A 17,603-nucleotide genomic window follows, 5' to 3' on the forward strand; every position below is an offset into this window, starting at 1 on the left:
TTTATTGTTATTATTATTATTATTTCACTTTCCAAAGCTTGTAATTATTCCCTTTTACTGTTTTATATCCATACATACACATTTATTTCATTTTTTTTCATCCCATAGCACAACAACTTTATGCGATAAGGAAAAACTGAAATCAGTTTTGGATTCTGCACCCAAAAATGAGTTTACAACAATTGTCAGAATTAACTAAACAAAGACTGCGCTCCCCAGCGAATCCTTACAGCAATGCAGCAGAAGTGCTGGGTGCGTTTCAATTTGAACTGCTGACATTTTAAGATTATTTGTTTCGATGAGCTCTTGTTTGGTAAAAATATTTAAACTTATGATAGGTTCCAGCTCACATGAAACCTTAGGAAGGACAAGAGGTATACAAAATGGATAGTAGGAAACATTTAAATATTAACCTTTTTTATGTTTATTTGCATTTTGAATTCAACATTTTGAGCCACATAAAAGATGTATCATTTGCTTTCCAAGTATAGTGCGAGAGAGAAAATTTTTCACTTGGCCTAATATGTGCCTCTGAGGAACATTTTGTGAAATCACAGTAATTCATGAACTGTCATGACTCCTGCTGTGCTTGGACTTTCTCACCAACTGCAGTGCTAAGGCTGTTGGTATCGTTCCCGTTTTTAAGCATTCACACATAGTCTGAATATGTTGGCTTCTACTCCCAATGAAGTGTCACTAAGCATATTAACGCAATGCATCTGTTGGGTAAAAAAAAAAGTATGGAGAGTCCACGAGTTATAAATCCTCTTCATGTCAGAAGCTGTATCAAAGCCTTATGTATTCTCTACATAACCCCCATAAAAAATCCTTATAAATACGTTTTTGGGAATGAAGGAAAAAGTATTAAAAAAACGTATTTACACGTTTTTGGGTTTGAATGAATTCATAATGTTATTCTCTCCCCCAACCCACCCTATTTATTAGTGTTAGCATATAATATGATTATTTATTTATTTTTTTAATAATCTTTTTTTAAATTACAAAAGTTAGTATTATACCTTCATGTTTGAGTGATAATGCAGACATCCTATGGACATTTTTTAGAAACAAGACCCCTGAATGGTGGTCAGGAAGACGTCAGGAAGTCAGAAGTATTAGTATACAGCACCTGCTTAACAGCAAACAGAAGCCGCTCAACATCATTTAGCACCTAAACAGCCAGATATTTCCCTCTGGAAAAACGACTGACTTGGAATACTAAATGCTTGCGTAAGCAACAGATTGCTTACAAGCATCAAGATAGATCCTGTAGATAGAGATACCCTCACCTACAAAAATATCGGATCACTTCCTTTTTTTCCTGATAATGATAAAAAACATTTGGGTTGAATGTCAAAAGACGAATATGAGGCGAGAAAGGTTCAGCTTTTATTTTCAGATACGCTATTTACATTAGGATCTGATAAACAACTTAGAAGCATTATTGTAAAAAAATGTTTTTTTGGGGGGTGGGGGGGGGAGCAAACCTAAACAGACAAACTTAAAATAGATGAGTTATTTTTTTTGTTTGTTTCAAATCCTTTGATTGCAATAACTGATACATTTACATGTTTCCACTGTTCAGTTGTTTTTTTATGTCATTATTTTAATGTAAAATGCAAGCTCCAGGCTTTAAAGCTAAGGATGTGACCAGGTAGCTCCAAAACCTTCCACTTTTCTTTGACGAACTATATTTTTTGTTTTTGATGGTGTAGGTTATTGGTAGTATGTTTTCTGTTTCTTATATTAATACACTAACATGTATTACATTCAATCCAATTGCTGTGTAATGATATCTGGATTGCCCAAATTTGCTAACTTTGTTGCTAGCTCGGCATTAGCCAGCCGATAGCTAGCAAATTGCTGGGACTACGTTCGCTCGCCATTAACGAGGCGTTCTTCCACTTTAACGGGGGAGAAAAATGGTAAATAGCTAATTTAGCCACACAAACGGCACAAAGTGACAATGTTTTGCTCAAAACTTTCTATTAATAATAATGTTTGACGATTTAGAATTCTGACCGCCCATACCCTTGTCATTCATATTGTTTGCTCTGAAGGAATAAAAATGGCAAGATGCTTAGTCATACTGGTCTGACTAGACAGCATCCAGCAGATGCATTTTAAGCCACAAAAAAAAAAAAAAAAAAAAATAACCGGAAACTGCGTGACAGAAGCGGCACCCCCTGATGAGACATGACACTGTGGTGAAACTACGTTTAACCGGCTCAGCACTGTCAGCAGTTGGCGTCCGAGGCACAAAAACGCGGTTTGGGAAAATCCTCTTATCTGGCCTGCACTGAGGCCAGGAGCAAGGCAGCAGTCGGGATTTGGACAAGACCAAGAGCCAGAGGAGAAAAATGCTGCTTGTACTGATGAGTTTACAGTTGGCCAACAAAGCAAGTCAGCTCTGGATGAGAACCAAGCAGCAGTCTGAAACAACCCTCGAGAACGCAAAGTGCGATACTACTGGCTTAGGCTTTATGGACTATTGAGAAGCTTGTGCTGTGCAAACTGCTATTTCACAATTGACACCCAATCATTGTGGGAGGCAGGCGGGCATGTCTATCAAGCCTGGCATTCCCCAAAGGTCAAAATAAGTTCACTAGCCTTACTGCAATCGAGTCCAGCTTGATGTAAGAGGTTCATTTTGCACTTAACATTGAATAATCTATGACCGATCAACCGCCATTAGGCAACACGGGAAGGCGAAGGCATCGACAAGTGGCTCAGCTTTTACTACTAATTGACACGAATGCTTAGCTAATGTCACGGCGTTACAATGGAGAGCCAAGAGCCTATTAATTAAAGCGTACATTTCAAGGCTTGATCCTTTACTGAGGAGGTCATAGCAACTTTGATGATTAAACCAGCTTAAACTTCTGCGTCTTTTTTTGTGTGGCATTTTCATTGCAGTTTTATCAAAGTAATCAAAGGAATCTGATTATTTGTACTTGTACTCTTTCTTAAAGGGGAAGTCAATGCCCCCAAAAATTCTTGACAGTAAAGTGTTCTATGCAGCCCCACTAATCTAAATACGGTATCTGGTTAAAAAACACTATAACGTCTAACGTATAAAGACATTTTCAGCCCTCTATTTCATGAGTATAATATTTTTCTTTCCATTAAAACGCTGACTTATATGATCTGACACATGCATTGCACAGATAATCCACTAGAGGGCAGAGTCACACAGCTGATGGCTTTTCCAGCGACCTTGCAAGATGGCCCCAATTGAGGAAGGAGAGACACCTATACTTATTAATAGTGGGAAATGTTCTTTCTGATTTTTGGAAATACTAATACGTTTGATATGTCTGTTTATTATTATATTTTTGGCAGTTATAAATATACAAATTTAAAGCATTGTGAGCGGATGTATCAAATATGACACAAGTCAAAAGTCACAGCCCTATGTGGAATATTTATATAATTTTTTTTGTTTATTCAGGCTTTAAAGGGTTGATATTGCTTTAGTGGAATATGAGTTAAGCAGCAAAATCCAGCCGTTTTTATCAATATCAGAAGGCGGCCATTTTGCCACTTGCTGTCAAGTGAAAATGACACCACAGTTGCTCAGGTCTCAGGTAACTGATCACAGCTCAGCTTCAGAAAACAAGTGAGCTGTGATTGGTCATTACCTGAGCCCTGAGCAACTGTGATGTCATCTTCTGTCGACATCTAGTGGCAAAATGGCCGCCCCCCCCCCCCCCCCCCTGAGATGGATAAAAAAAGGCTGGATTTTGCTTCATAACTCATATTCCAAAAATGTAATATTAATCAGAATGTCATGTTTAGACTAGTGAGGTCACATATAGGATATTATTGTCAAGAAATGTTTAAAGGTTGACTTCCTCTTAAAAATATATATTTAGGGTGACTTTTCTCATGTCGCATACACTTTAAGAGTATCAAACATTACTCACCAACTGAGCAGTTGAGTGTTTAACACAAACCGATTTCTCTTCCTCTGTCTTCCCAAATAACCTCTGATTGCCTCTTCATCTCTGTCATCCTCTTACTCCTTTCTCTTCCCGTTAAGCATATCAGAGGCTTAAACCCTGTGACGTTGGCAGTGCATTGGTAGGCAACAATTATGTAAAGTGAGCTAAGCTCCAGTCAGTTGCGCATTGCTCTATTTGCTAAAAATCTTCAAAGAAGTCACCTCGACGTGCACACGCTCAAAGAAACACAAACAAGCGGCAGTGATTGGAGGGTGAAACGACAACTGATCTGGTGTTAAGAAGGAGTTTCGAGATGGGAAAGAGAGGAAAGTTCGAAGTGACGAACAATACCAGATAGGTGTAAAGTGATGGAGGCAGAAACAAATTTACAACTTTTCTCTGATGGAGTAAACAGAATTCCACAATGCTGCGCCCTTGGAAACTTTCACGTCAACAGACGGCACAGACAAAATGCTATCAGAAGGTCTTATATCCTTGAGACATGACTTGACAGGCCAGACAGAATTATTACTGGGCCGCTCGCTTTTGTTTTAGCTCAATCATTGCTACTGGAATTGGGGGGTTAGAAATGCTCCTGAAAGCCTTCATTTGCTAGGATGCACAAAAAGCAACAGGTTAAAGGAACATTCTGTTTACAATTACATCGATACAAAAGCTAGATGTTTAAATGTTTAAAGTCATTGCCCTCATTACTTTATCGACCTAAACCTGGCATGACAACAGAGGGACAGATGCATAAATTATGTATGCGAGTGTGAGACATTAATGGTAGTAGTCCGATATTGTCACAAACTGTAATTAGACCAGCTTGAGTCTGTCTTTAATTGTCCAGTGCTTCTCACGCTGGTGTATGGAAAGTGCGAATGTTTGGTGGTGGTCGGAGGGGTCGTAACTAAACATAACGTAAGCAATCCATTACATAGACTGATAATTCATGTATCTGAGGGTCAGCGTCAAAACTCAGAAATTGTTCTCAAACTCCTTATCTGGTTAAACAAAGAGTACGAAAAATATCAATTAATAAAAACAGAATATTGTGATATGTAATAATATGACTCCAAGTTTATTTACAGTTCATCACGGACACATTTCTGCATTGTGCAGTTTGGTAGGTCGTCTCTGTTTACTATTTTCCACTTTTGGGAGATGCTGTCATAGAGATTTATGGATTTATAGGCAGCACTGAATAATAAAACTCTGGCAGGTAGACTGGAGCCAGGGAACAGAAGATTGATCAGTTTCAAATGATTCTTTCTTGCTCATGACATCTTTTGTTCCTTCTTATTTTTATGATAATTCAGACAAAAATTGTATTCATAGTAAAATGTGAATGTATGCAATAAAATGCTCTTATTTTAATGATAGTGTTATTACATACAAAATAATACAGTGCTTCATACATTTTTATTGCTTTGTTTTATGAGGCCACCTGTCATCAAAACGAGAAGTGCTCTTTCAGTGCACTATATAGCAAATAAGAGCATACTCACTGGGCTTTAAGAGAGACAGAAGTTTAAAAAGAATAACATGCAGCCACTAAAAAAAAATCTTTCCAGACAAGGATCATAAGTAGTACTTCTCAATTTGCCATTCCAATCAAGATGTTCTGAACAATTTCTTTTAAATAAATTCGATAATTACCGCTAAAATTACGCCAAGGTTGCCCTTTGTCACCGATTCCGTTCATAACTTTTATGGACAGAATTTCTAGGCGTAGCCGAGGCGTTGAGGGGGTCCGGTTTGGTGGCCTCAGCATTGCATCTCTGCTTTTTGCAGATGATGTGGTGCTGTTGGCTTCTTTAAGCCGTGACCTCCAGCTCTCACTGGAGCGGTTCGCAGCCGAGTGTGAAGCGGTTGGGATGAGGATCAGCACCTCCAAATCCGAGACCATGGTCCTCAGTCGGAAAAGGGTGGAGTACCCTCTCCGGGTCGGGGAAGAGGTCCTGCCCCAAGTGGAGGAGTTCAAGTATCTTGGGGTCTTGTTCACGAGTGAGGGTAGGTTAGAGCGGGAGATCGACAGGCGGATCGGTGCAGCGTCTGCAGTGATGCGGACGCTGTATCGGTCCGTTGTGGTGAAGAAGGAGCTGAGCCGAAAGGCAAAGCTCTCGATTTACCGGTCGATCTACGTTCCTACCCTCACCTATGGTCACGAGCTGTGGGTCGTGACCGAAAGAACAAGATCCCGGATACAAGCGGCCGAAATGAGTTTCCTCCGCAGGGTAGCCGGGCTCTTCCTTAGAGATAGGGTGAGAAGCTCGGTCATCCGAGAGGGACTCAGCGTCGAGTCGCTGCTCCTCCACGTTGAGAGGAACCAGTTGAGGTGGCTCGGGCATCTGGTTCGGATGCCTCCTGGACGCCTCCCTGGGGAGGTGTTCCGGGCATGTCCTACCGGCAGGAGGCCCCCGGGACGACCCAGGACACGCTGGAGAGACTATGTCTCTCGGCTGTCCTGGGAACGCCTTGGGGTCCCGTCGGATGAGCTGGCTGAAGTGGCTGGGGAAAGGGAAGTCTGGGCTTCCCTGCTAAAGCTGCTGCCCCCGCGACCCGACCCCGGATAAGCGGAAGAAGACGGACGGACGGATTACCGCTAAAAATGTTAGTCGCCGTTTTATTGCTTTCTTTACTTTACTCCACAAAAGTTCAACTTCCGAGTTCTTTTGCAGTGGTCTCAAAATGACTAAGGATAAATTAGTGATGGCGTTTCTCATTGACAAACTTTTCCACAAGTTTGTGACATCGCTTAATGAGCCTTGAGCCTGGTGCTTTCAACTTTTCTACAGCGGGGGAACTATTACGCGCATGCAAGAGACTTGATAACAAGCTGACGTGGTGAAAAAAGAAAATAATAGTGAGAACTGCAGGGCGCACCTTGAAGAATAGGAATGGAAGTGAAACATGACAGAAAAAACATGTATTAGGTGCTTGGGAGCACGTCCGCAAGAACTTGATCGTCGCTTCAAGGTATCAAAAAGGTAGATTAACGCCTCATTCAATTTGGGTCCCAAGTCAGAATTCAAAGTTAGGAATGACAATACACAAGTCAGAAAAAACAACTGGATGATAGATGCTAATTTCAACACAAATATTAGGTTAACTGTTGTTCATTGAAGCTTCCAGAAGCTATGAGATGAAATTTGTCAACAACTGTCTCTCAACATACAATGAATGCACCCCACCCCCCCCCCCCCAAAAAAAAATTGCAAAGTTTAAATTGGCCAAATCAGGTTGCCTTTGATTTACTGAAGACAATGAAATGAAGAAAAAAAAATCCTTAGTTTCCAAGAGAAACTTTTGTCAGAGCTAAGTCAAGTCAAGTCATCCGTAGCTCGGCTTAGGATATGCTTGTGTTTTATTACTGTTTGTTCAATAAAGAAATTAAAGAGTGCCAGCGACTTTTTTTTCATCCTCTTTATAACCACTTGTTACGGATTACAATTTCTTCTCATTAGCAATGGTAGGTTATACTCAGTTAACTAACAATGTTTACTGCAGACGGGATACCGTGATATAGCAAATAAGTGTGATAAATGTGATAATTGTGAAGCACTGAACCGCTATATAGAGATGGACGACATGTAAATGTTTTAGCTTGCAGCAAGCATTGCGCACAATTGAAGAGTAACAGTGTCGACCGTAAAAATACAAACCAAAACACTTTGTGTTGTGGAGAGTTTACTCAGCTCAAACTTTCTTCTTTTTTTCTCCCCCGTTTGTGTATGCCGGCTATCTGCCAAGAAGTAGAGCATCACTAATTGATATGCCGTATGCATGGTCAACTCTTTGTCATTGCTGATGGGCCTTCTTGTCATTGTCTCTTCCCAGGGAGGCCTTTGACACCCAAGAAGCAGCCCAAATATTGCACGGGTCAGAGATGAAAAGCAAGGGCATTTTTGCTGGTGTCACAGAGAGCCTCTTGCTTCTGAAGCAGGCAGGCGGGCAAACAAGCATGTGCACACTTAACTCTTTCACTGCCACTGACGTTTAAAGACGTCAAGTAAAAACCTACGCTTCACTGCCAATGACGTCAAAAGACGTCATCCAATGATTTTTTATTTTTTTTTGAAACGGGTAGAGGAAACCCTTCCGCATGTCTGGTGAAAGTTTCAAGTCTGTCTGTTGTGCCTAATGACTATTTTTGGCCCCTAGAGGGCAGCGATGACTCTCTTTTGACAAGATCGGGTGGGCGTCAGTAGAGGCGGAGCTAGAGCGTCGAGCAGGAGATGAGAATGGAAGACAAAGGAAAAATGGCGGCCGGTCGCGAGGAGCTCACGCCCGAGACGTTTTTTTTCAAAGACCAAAAGCATCGCTGAAAAAGCACATTGTTGACGACGATGATCATCATCGATGATGAAGATGAGGGTGGTGACTCCGTGGTTGAGAAGCATTGACGCGGCAGTAGAAGACGTTAGATGGAGCTAGATGGAGGAGGGAACGGGCAATGGCGAGCGTTTGCAAGCAGCTCTACACTTACAAGACGAAAGGCATCGACCAACGCTAAAATAGTACATTGATGACGACGGTGATCATCCTCGATGATGATGAAGGTGAATCCGAGCTTGACGGCGAAATTGGAACCGCTGACGCGGCGGCTATGACGGTGTCGTAACGCGGAACACAACCGAGCACGCACAGGCGGACGTTCGATCGGACGACGGAGAGTGCCCCGAGTCCAATGCATATTCATCGGAGGAAGTGTGTACAGTCTGCTACTTGCTTTTTATTCCCCGGAAAAAAAGGCCGTCAAGAAAGTGTAACGTTTGCACGCAAAACGGACCAATGTGAAAGTGAAAGTAAACTGTTGTGCAAGTCCTGGCGTCTCCTTGCACGCAGGAGAGCGTTACAAAAGGAAAAACTGTATTTGAAACATCCACATAATTGTAAGTAATTGTGTTTCCATAGTCCAAACACAACATTTTCTGTGGACCTTGAAAGATCACTCAAAATGCTTAAATCGGCCGGCAGTGGGGACAACCCGTTTCTGAAAACGTCTGGCAGTGAAAGAGTTAAGCACTTATTTAAACAAACAAAAAAATTCCCTCAAAAATTTGTGGATGCCGAGACTAAATGCCAGGGACTACAGAAGAGTGGGACGGCAGTATTTATAAACATCCAGCTAAACATTGGTGTCTCAGTTATCTTGTAATATTAATAAATATTCGAAAAAATATAAAAACACCGACACACAAAAAAAGATCAAAGATGCTTTGACGAGGAACTTCTAATCGTATCCACACACACCTAGCTACTTTGAACACTGCACAAATGTGGACCTTTTGTTCAACACTGTGCAGTCATTTATCTGCCAGTGGTTATCTTGAACAGTTGTATACAACCACCTCTACTCCTACAACACCATCCAATTTATTTTCCATCTGACGTTTTTCTCCTTGATATTAGAAACAAAACAAGAGTCAATTTTCTTTCTTGCAGAAACGTCTGTTCAGCTTGTGTCAAGGTAGCAAGAAGAGCTCAGAGGGATGGAGAAGGTGCCGTTCTTGATGGGTGCAATTACTTTGAAATTGAATTATTTGAAATGTTTGCGAATTCTGTTGTAAACCTTTATTTTTACTTCATCGATTTTTTCTTTTGGTCTACATTGCCATCATTTCTCCGTTCATCATTACTAACCCAACATTGTTGCCATAAACAACACATTTTTGTTAGTTTCCAAGTTTATATATATATATATATATATATATATATATATATATATATATATATATATATATATATATATAATATTTTTTTTGGACACAGATTTTGGCTAAGAATAGTAACGCAATATTAAATATGTAAGCGGACTAATAGGCATTATAAAGCAGTTTTTGCCCGGTTTCATTTCTGTTCCTAAGTACTTGTAAACAATGCGTGTGACTTATGTTGAATTTAACAAAGTTGGTTGTCATCACATTCAACGTGTGCCAAAATAGTCCTAACCAAAAATTCAAATTGTCAGGTTTAAAAAAAAAAAATTGACAGTTCTCTGCATTTCTTGACCTTGTGGTTTTGTTCCTTTGCCGTCTGTGGATGGCGCTCAAACAAGAAACTTTTTTTTGTGTGAGCTTCCTTCATCCTCCACATTTAAAGGCCAACAAGACAATGTGAGAGAAAGTGTGCCAGACTGTGTGAAATCACTTGTAAAGAGGCAGACAGCACCACCGGGGCCTCTTTTGACAGGCTCACATTGGCAGCAGTGAGGGGGACAAAGTGACAGCTACCACACTAGCTGGTGTAAATCTCCAGTTACACTGCTGTCCTATTCGCCACGGTGCCGTTCGTTCCACTGCGGGCCAAATTCATGATTTTCGAATAAATTATTTCACAGTGTGGTGGTGCAGCTACCTCACAGCCTTCTGATACTCGGTGTTCTCCCACTCCCCCAAAAAATGAAAGTTAGATTGATTAAAGACTAAAATGGAGGATGTGAATGTGAATGGCTGCATTGACCCTTGTTGAGCCATTAGAGAAAATCTTGGCTGGTGGGTGTTAATTTTTTTTATAGCCAAAACGTAGTCGAGCTAGCATGCTAGCAATTTCTGCTTTAACGGTCTCCTTTACCCTCAACAAGTATGCTTGTTTTTGTTTTCATACGGTCTTTGAACATTGTGTGGTTCAATTATTGAAATAAATGATAAACTTTACAGTGATTCTCAAAAGTGTGGTATAGTGGCATGCTGGCTCCCTCTAGTGGTACTCAACAGAGTCATTGCCTGAGTACGGTTCAGTTGTATTTACCTTTTTAGTGCCATAAAGTTGCATTAAAACTTTAAGAACGGTTTGGTTTTTAAACTTTTATTAAATACATTTTTGTTTAACTTTGTGAAATAACTTTTAATTGAAAAATTTTTAAGTTGCTTTTTTTTCCCCCCACGTCTCTGACTGGTGACCTGTCCCAGGGTTTAATTTGTCTCTAAACCAGTCAGTTGTGATATGCTTCAGATCACACACAACTCTGATCAATATTAACGGTAAGAAAATGGATGGATTCAAAATGTATTTATTTGTCTCACAAGCAAGATTGTTTTAAGATAATAATCCATCTGTCTTTACATTAAAACTCTAAATCCGGTTCCTTTAATCAAATTAAACAAAATTATTTCCCCCCCCCCCCCCCATTACAGAGGACATGTATGGACCATATCAATAATGCCATAATTATATATTATAATAGCCTTCAACTTGTCAGCAAGTTTTAAGTAAGTAAAGAGGAAGAAGCTTTCTTGAAATTATTAAAAGACTGTATAATAATATAATTGAAATTAAATAGAGATTAAAAAAAAATAAAAAGACATTTACACTTGGGACTGACTTTACTTCTGTTTGAAACTTATTTCATTTGCGTGCAGCATAACAGCTAAACGCCGATTCACCATGTTTGCTTTGAAACCTAATGGATTAATTAAGGTATTGCCTCCATTGCTACTTTTGGTGGTGGTCGGAGGGGCCGTAGGCGCACACTGGCAGCCTCGCTTGTGTCAGCCTGCTCCAGGGCAGCTGTGGCTACTTAAGTAGGTTACCGCCACCACAGTGTGAATGTGTGAGTGCATGAATAATGTACCCATTGTGAAGCGTCTTTGAATTTCAAGAAAGAAAAGCGCTATATAAATATGATGCATTAATATTATTATTATTATTACCTCTCAAAAAGGAATCTGTTGTGAACCAAGAGAGATGGCTTGAAAACAGCAGTTGTTTGGAAATGGCAGTGTTGTGTCTTTCCTTCCTTCAGCATGGTTTGAAAGACACAGTATCAAAGGTATAGTGGACATTAGTCATGGACACCCAGCAATGACATCTTGGGAGCAAATCGACAGTAATTATAGTGTCAGGATAATATTCCATTGGTGCGCACACGCACACACTCGCACACTGATTCCCTTTCCCAAAGAAGCTTTTCATTTTTAATCCCCCAAGATGACTGGGACTATACTTAAATCTGCAGCTCCCATCAGACTGACATCGAACACGTGCGCTCTCCCACACACTTGCATTTCATGTCTTTTGTTCATTTTCTATCCCACACAGACTCAAAAGATTTAAAAATGTCAATCTGAAGGTTTTTTTTCCTGGTTAACAAAATAGATTGAAATCTGTCAAATTACAAAGGATTAACCTAAACATTATGTTTTCTCACTTCACAGTTGAGATAAACCCTGTGAATAAAAAAAAGACTGCATTGGATTGTCCCTGGTCCATGGTCACTGTGAAAAGCATGAACCGCACCACTTTCAAAGGATTAATAACCTACTGCTGTAGCCTGGCTCAAGAGTAAGAATGGTAGGTACGGGCTGCTTTTGAGCTATTCATGGAATATTGTTCTTTATCTAAAGAGCGAACTCGATTAATTTGAGCTGATTAAAAGGTCAAATCAATCTTGTTTTCATCTTGACACGTCAGACATTTCTAGTTGCAAGGCTACAGCTTGGGAAATATCTGACATAACCACACTGAGATCTGTTTGGAGAAATGCTTCACTGTCATGCTGACAGTATTTCAATTGTTATTTTGCAAACAGAATGACAGGATAGCAAACCGACAACGCTGAACATTTAAATGCATGTAAAATATTTTTTGTTGTTGTTGAAGTCATTAAATTGCAGCACATTTGCAACGTAACAGGAGGCTCAGTCTGAATGAGACACATTCGCACTGTGCTTTGCCATGATTGCATAATCGCACTTCTGTCTCAAGTGTCATTATTATTTTAGACAGAAGGCCACATACGTAATGTATCTTTTTATTGGTTCATTCCTTAAAACATGTGACATGAGTAACAGGCTTGTAAAACTTTTTTTCATGACTCTCAGAGTACAAAATTAAATTAAAAGGTGCCTGTGTCTAGGCATGGGCCGATAATTAGATTAGATATTGCGGTCTTAAAATTACAACTATAAAATATCAGTTTTTTTTTTTTAAATATTTGGGTAAATAAAAACAGCATTTTTTTCCTCATTTATCACAATCTATTTTATTTTTCAACAAAATATAGAATATTTGGTACATTAAGAAATGTGTACCATGTTAAGTTAATAAATAAATAAATAAATAAATGCTAACATTATTATTATATTATGTTTTAATTCTTCTTAGTAAGCTAATAGCTGAATGCTAAGATTTGAATGCATGTGGAATGCTCATGAAGTAAATTGAGAGATAAATTATAAAATAATGACCTCCTGGTTACCGGACAATTCACTTCACCACCGAGCAGTATCACACACCTGGTAATGATGATAAGTTATATATATGGAAGTGGGCGTGGAAAGTGATACTTTGAAAAAATGTAATGTCTGTCTGTCCTTTCGAAAATGAATGGGGAAAAGCTTTAGCATTCCCACACTAATGCTTTCGTCTTTGTTGTGTATCAAATGCACGTGTAAATACCTAGAAATAAAAGATAACATAATAACTTGTCTGACATTCATCTTTCAAACTTGCTTGCTATAAGAATTTGTTGAATTTCAAGTGGCAAGGTCACCATGACAGCAGCACGCTGCTAAATATTAGTTGAAAATACACACGGATATGTTCCCTTTCACTTTTTATCTGCAGCAATAGGAAGATGACTCTTGGTGACAACACAAATCACTTGATTACTGGCTCTAATAAATCTCTTAATTTATAACTTTGTGTTCGTGGATCTAATATTAAGTACATCAACTACAGCCAACATTGAAAAGAGAAATCTTAATAAGGGATGAGAATACAAAGCTATGTAATGTAACACTTGTCAGGATGAACTAACATCATCCCAGAACCAAATGATCATGTGTAGTGGAATTGGCTGAGACTCAATACATGAGTTCAATAGTGGACTTCCTCTCTTTGAGGGACGGACAAAAATAGTGTAAGAACAGAAAAATTGAAATCGCAATCTTTAACCCCGGTGATTGGATTCAGAAAAATATCCCATATCATCGAGGGAAAAAAAAAATCTATATAGAGGCCTTCTTTTGCCTGTATACACATATCATTATAATAAAACAAACTTTTTTTTTTTTTTGCTAATGGAAGTGGTAAACTTTCTGCATGTAGCACAATATTGACTAAGACACCCAAGTGAACACTCAAGTCATTGGGAGAGAAACATGAACAAAGATAGAGAGTAAATACTGTAATTTATAAATACTATCTTTCAGAGAAATGAAGTGAAATCGGAAAATTTACAGTGGTACCAATGATTTGTCACAGCACAGTCAAAGTCTGGTCTAGTTTCCCCTTTTTTTTTTTTTCCCAGGAGAGCTCAGTATTGTTCATTCGATTTGACATCATCATTGCTCTCCTTTTTTTAAAAACAAACAAATCAATTAAAAAAAATTTAATAAATGTTTTTTTTTTTTTTTTTTTTAATATATATACATATATATATACATATACACACACATATACATACATACATATATATATATATATATATTTTTTTTTTGTATGTGGGTGAGTATGTGTATGTGCCTGGTCTAGTTTCCTATTGAAAGATCAAACTTCCACTTCAGTGAGTGAAGGGCTAAAATAGTTCGCAAAATGGCCAGGAAATACAAATACAAAATGAAGGTGAACTAAGTTTGTAAATTAGAGGCAGACCAAATGTGTCCAAAACGGATTACACAAACAAAATAATATACTGAAATTTGCATAACCTTTCCATTCCATTCAACACATATTAAAATTCACATTTAGAATTGTAACCTTTCTCTGAACTGTTAGCTCAGTCAATAATTAGTCGAATTGAATAGCAAATGAATGTGTTAAAGCATTTAACCTTTTGAACTTGTTATCCAACCATTTGTCATATTTTTCAATCATTTATTAGCAAAAGAGTGTGGAAAAAAAAGCTGCCTACCAGCAAGATGGTTTAGATCTGGGTTCACATTTCAGCCCTTTCCGTATGCAGTTTTCAAGTGTTTGCATGGGATTCTCTGTACACTTTGCTCTCCTGCCAAGGTCCAAAAACATTGCATCAGATTATTGAAGACTTTGAATTGACTGTAGGTATGAATAAATTAATAGGAATAGTTGTGCTTCTTCATGTATCAGTCCTGCAATTCAGAGTTGCTCTGTCCAGAGTGTGAAAATACATTTCCAAATATAACTACTTGAAACTCCAGTAAATCTGAAATGAATATTTTCACAAAAAAAAAAAATAAAAAATTAGGTTTGTTTTTCCACATCAATATTGTAAACATCCCATTTATAGTTACATTGCCTGGTCCGTCCTATCTGTATCTCATGCTGGCGAAATCACAAGACAAACATTAAGCCACACACTTAAGCATTAACGGCGTTGATGTTTTTAAATGATGTACCGTGGGTGATGGAAAGAAACAGAACAATGGAGTAAAACAAAACCCGAATGTATTGGCCGAGCTGCTGGTGTTATTAATGCAACTCAATGGAAAAAACAGGAGGTTATATCAGACATAAACAACACTTAACACCCACACACGCACATTTAAGTACAGCAAATGTTGAAAATGAACACCTTTATACACACACACACACACACGCGCACGCACGCACACACACAAACTGAGCATTCAGGAATAAAATTGGGCAGATATGTACACTTATTTGATTTCAGGCTCAAGGGTAGCTGGAGATTTTGATTGACCTTTTCTGACACTGCTACACTCTGTAACACTTAAGTAGCATAATTATCAAAGTTGCCCCCAAAAAAAGTAAATATAATCAATTGGAAATTCATTCACACTATACTTGTTTGTAGGCAGACTGGTAAAATAAAAAAAAACGTTTGATACCACAATACGAGTACTCACCTCGAGCAGTCACCGATATCAAGTACCGATACTGCTCGTACTTTTGATACATAAAATTTCCCTTCCAGAAAACAATGACAGCTAATTTTAAAGAAAGACCTACATATCTCAATATAGCATTTTCCGTTTAAATTGCATAAAATCAATGGCAATTTTCTGTTCTCCTAATTTCAAATTTGTTATGTGATGTGTAGTTGACCCTTGAAAATCAAATGCCACCAAACTTTACAATTTGGAGTTCAACTGGCATTTTCTGAAGAATGTCTCAGACACAACTTTAATTCAAAATTTTTACTTGTCATTTTTTTCATCATACAGTACAAGCTACTTCAAACATTGCCTTTTCAGAAAATAGAGGTGTTTATAATAATGAAAATTTGAGTCGTAACTTAATTCACTTTATGAAATATACAATGCCAATACAATATGATAGTTTCCAATCTTCCAAAATACTGTAAATTACCAATGAACATACATAAAACCAGAGCTATATAGGGTTCTTACTGGCAATAAAGTCTTTTACTTACATAGCAGAGGATGTTTTTGCTGCATATCTGGCTATTGATGGAACTGTTCCCTTGCTCTTTGCAGCTTATGTGACTTTCATTCACAATATGAGATTTACAAAATGAGTGATTTATGTGCAAGGACAAAAGAGAGGACATCAATTAATCCTCCAAAGGAAGATCCCTGGGGGATTTTTGTTCATGCCAAAATTCATGGGACACTAAAGTTTAGAAGTGGGACACATGGAGAAAAACTGCAGTATATATACAAGTAATACTCACTGAATTATCTGAATTATGAAACAATACTTGTGTTATTTTAGGTGCATTATTTTTTTTTTATTGGTAGTAGTGTCATGTTAGATTCACATTTACATCTTAACTATGATCATGTAGTGAAAATCAAGCAAAGGCAATAACTTTGTGGTTAGCGTTTGCTTGTACTAAACAACCATTTTACAAAGAGTACAAAGTCTAGTCGCTGACAGCTTAGCTAGTGGCTCCCTCGAAGAGGAGGATGATGATCAGACATGACTGAAAGAAGCAGATGAGCAATGGCTCTATTGAGATTTCAGTGGGATAATGAAGTATAAATTGTCTTACGCTAATCAATAAACCTTGCCATGTATCTTGCACTCTGGTGGCTACTTAGCTCTTCCTAAAACAACATTAGCATGTTAAGAGTCATCCAAATAGGACTCACGGGAACCTGCTGTGATTCAGTGGGCCAATAAAAATGAAAGTAATGATATGATAACGATACACTACAGAGGTTTTTGGACATATTACCAGTTCACTGAGCGTTTTCCATGATGATTGGAACATGTACAAGTGACAGATCTGTATATCATATTTAGACAACAGTAAAACACTTATTGAAAACAATCTCATTAACAGTTTAGTCCCAGGATGGCTTAACGATATTGTAATAATTAGAGACAAATAACAACAACACACAGAGCAGGCGTTGGTGGAGCTAATGTTTTTTTTCTTTTTGTGACTGCTAAGGGCATTCCTCGAACAAAGTTGAAGGACTCCAAACTTCTTAAAGAATCCCTAATTACACAATCAAATCATTACATTACCGGTATGGTTAGCTACTGTTTGTTTTTCTCAATCTACAATGGAATTCTTAGGTCTAGATTGACTGGCGCTAAATTGCTGAATTCACGGAATCACATTGCGCACGCTGTTGCCCTACTATACTGTACTGCAGGTTTATAAAAGCTTTGATGATGATTGAAAAATAAATCTGTTTTACTAATATTGATCGAATGCCATACACATGAAAGCCACCATTAACATGCCACTGGACCTTTTACGTTTCAGTGCTGCAAGAACAGATTTAGGCCATGCTT

The 17,603-nt window shown here is 38.3% G+C and overlaps 2 protein-coding genes across 14 annotated transcripts in view; one reads left to right on the forward strand and one right to left on the reverse strand.

Moving 5' to 3' along the window:
* LOC144059609 (gastrotropin-like) overlaps positions 1-17,603 on the reverse strand; it is a 102,389-nt gene that overhangs the window by 59,543 nt on the left and 25,243 nt on the right. For all 12 annotated transcript variants that reach the window (XR_013295693.1, XR_013295692.1, XR_013295691.1 and 9 more), the window contains exon 3: positions 14,806-14,898. The gene's annotated coding sequence lies outside the window, so the exon portion shown is untranslated. The remainder of the gene's footprint in view (positions 1-14,805; positions 14,899-17,603) is intronic.
* The window catches only part of LOC144059608 (caspase recruitment domain-containing protein 8-like), an 84,095-nt gene that overhangs the window by 55,871 nt on the left and 10,621 nt on the right, over positions 1-17,603 (forward strand). For both annotated transcript variants that reach the window (XR_013295685.1, XR_013295686.1), the window contains one exon: positions 12,107-12,242. The gene's annotated coding sequence lies outside the window, so the exon portion shown is untranslated. The remainder of the gene's footprint in view (positions 1-12,106; positions 12,243-17,603) is intronic.

This window comes from Vanacampus margaritifer, chromosome 10 (assembly GCF_051991255.1).
Source record: "Vanacampus margaritifer isolate UIUO_Vmar chromosome 10, RoL_Vmar_1.0, whole genome shotgun sequence".
NCBI lineage: Eukaryota > Metazoa > Chordata > Actinopteri > Syngnathiformes > Syngnathidae > Vanacampus > Vanacampus margaritifer.